The sequence below is a fragment of the Engraulis encrasicolus genome, chromosome 15 (genome assembly GCF_034702125.1).
Source record: "Engraulis encrasicolus isolate BLACKSEA-1 chromosome 15, IST_EnEncr_1.0, whole genome shotgun sequence".
Taxonomy (NCBI): domain Eukaryota; kingdom Metazoa; phylum Chordata; class Actinopteri; order Clupeiformes; family Engraulidae; genus Engraulis; species Engraulis encrasicolus.
This window is the reverse complement of record NC_085871.1, coordinates 25,664,307-25,666,806: the sequence shown is the minus strand read 5'-3', so window position 1 is coordinate 25,666,806 and position 2,500 is coordinate 25,664,307. Positions and strand designations below refer to the sequence as shown.

General features: G+C 48.6%; 1 protein-coding gene across 21 annotated transcripts in view; it reads left to right on the top strand.

Annotated features, from left to right (window-relative positions):
* celf2 (cugbp, Elav-like family member 2) overlaps nucleotides 1–2,500 on the top strand; it is a 333,204-nt gene that overhangs the window by 224,871 nt on the left and 105,833 nt on the right. The gene's annotated exons all lie outside the window — the stretch shown is intronic.

Genomic DNA, 2,500 nt, shown 5'->3' with positions numbered 1-2,500 from the left:
AGGGGGAGGAGGACCGAGGGGAAAGAGACAAAGAGAACGAGAGAGGAAGAGAGAGAAGGATGCGGGGAGGTGGTGGAAAGAGCAACAGAGAGAGAGAGAGGGGGGGGGGTGGAGTTCAGGAAATAGAGAGAGAGTTTGTGTGTGTGTGTGTGTGTGTCTGAGAGAGAGAGAGAAAGAGAGAGAGAGAGAGGGAGAGAGAATTGAGGAAATTGAGAGAGAGATAGAAAGAGAGAGAGAGCGCGCAAGAAAGAGAGAGAGAGAGAGAGAGAGAGAGAGAGAGAGAGAGAGAGAGAGAGAGAGAGAGAGAGAGAAAGAGCAAGAAAGAGAGAGAGAGAGACTTGAAGAAATTGAGTTTCAGAATGAGACACAAGAGGATCCACTTGACGGTTTAATCTGTGCCGTAGGACACTCTTCACTCACTCTCTTTCTTTCTTTTTTTCTTTCTCTCTCTCTCACTCTCTCTTTCTCTTTCTCTCTCGCTCTCTCTCTATATCTCGTTCACACTCACTCACTCACTCACTCACTCACTCACTCACTCACTCACTCACTCACTCACTCACTCTCTCTCTCTCTCTCTTTCTCTCTCTGTTGCTCTTCCCATCTCCTCTATCCTTCCCTCCTCCATCTTTTCGTCTCTTTCCCTTCTGTCCTCCTCCTCCTTCTTCTCTCTTCACTCTTTCTCAATTTCTCTCCCTCTCGCTCTCTTTCTTTCTCTCTCACACACACACATACACATGAATGCATGCACACGTGCACACCTGCATACAATCTCTCTGTCTTTATTCCATAATGTGCTGAAGGCTTTAGGCATTGGGGAAATGAAGGGTTTGCCTCTTCGGATTGAGCTGAGAACTGACAATGTCTCCACACCGGCACGCACACACACACACACACACACACACACACACACACGCACACACGCGCGCGCACACACACGCACGCACACACGCACACACACTATCATTCGTTCCCCAAAAGATGCTGACATTATGCTGGTCATTAACCTCAATAAGCCCCCGTGATCAAAACTTGTGGCCATGTTCAGGCGCAGGTCAATTACGCAGACACCGCGAAATGTGTCTGTGTGTTTGTGTGTGTGTGTGTGTGTGTGTGTGTGTGTGTGTGTGTGTGTGTGTGTGTGTGTGTGTGTGTGTGTGTGTGTGTGTGTGTGTGTGTGTGTGTGTGTGTGTGTGTGTGTGTGTGTGTGTGTGTGTGTGTGTGTGTGTGTGTGTGTGGAGACATTGTTTCAGCTGAGTGTGTATGCTAAGGGACGGCGTGCGATAATAAAGGCCCTCTCTCTGACACTGACTGGGCATTTTGCTGCATTGTGCCTTGGAGCCTCGTAAAGCCAGAACAATCACTGATTGTGTTTGTGTGTGTGTGTGCGTGCGTGCGTGCGTGTGTGCGTGCGTGCATGCGTGCGTGCCAGTGTGTGTGTGTGTTTGACGCTGTGTGTGTGTGTGTGCTTGAGTGTAAGTGTTTGTGTGTGTGTGTGTTAGTGAGTGCTTGCGTTCGTGTGTGTGTGTTTTTGCCTCTGTGTATGAGTGTTGTTGCGTGTGTGTGTGTGCGCGCCTGCGCACTCTTGTGTCTGAGCCATACCCTGTCACTCACTGTCCCCATCACCGTGTAGAGAAGGAGGAGATTAGAAAGAGGAAAAGAACCAGCAAGGGCGTAGTTGTTGTCTTCTTTCCCCCTCCTTTCCTACATCCCTCTGTTTTTCTTGTCTTTCTTGTCGTTTTTTCGCGTCTCGTCTCGTTTTTTTTATTTGCGTCCCCCCTGTCTCGTGTGTGTGGATGTTATAGGCTTCTGTCCCCGTGTGGGTACTACTGTCCTAGCCCTTCCCCTCCTCCTCAGTACCCATGGACCCCCTCCTCTGCACTCGCTTGTTGGATTTTTAATACCTGAAGTGGGACCGTTTGCTCCTTCGTCTCATCTCTGTGGATACTCTTGGGTCGAGTCTGGATTTATCTAGCGGTGCAAAACGGGGGCCTTGCAGAAGGGGCGCTGGCCTGCTTCCCTCTTTTTATCTCTCTCTCACAAACTATTCCTCTGTCTCTCTCGCTCTCTCTCTCTCTCTCTCTCTCTCTCTCTCTCTCTCTCTCTCTCTCTCTGTGTTTTTCTCCCTTTGTGTTTCTTTCCTTCTCTCTTCATGTTTTTCTTCCCTACGTCATATTCCCTCCATCTTGTTCCTCACTCTGTTCTTGTTCTTCTGTGTCTTCCATGTCTGTATGTATCTTTCTCTCTCTTGTTTTCCACTCGCTTTCCTTCCGTCTCTGTGTGTCTCTCCCCCTTTGTGCCAGGTTCCATCCTGCACTGGTCTTCTTTCACTTCTTGTATTTTCTGTCTGTTAAGTGTCATAACATAACAAGCGTTTGTCTCCTCATCCTCTTGTTCCCTCCTCTTCGCCGTATTCTCCTTCACTCATTTTCTCCCAGCAGTCCTTTTGTCCTTCCCTCTTCTCTCTGTTTTTTCTTCTTTTTCTTTTCACATGTCTTCTGAG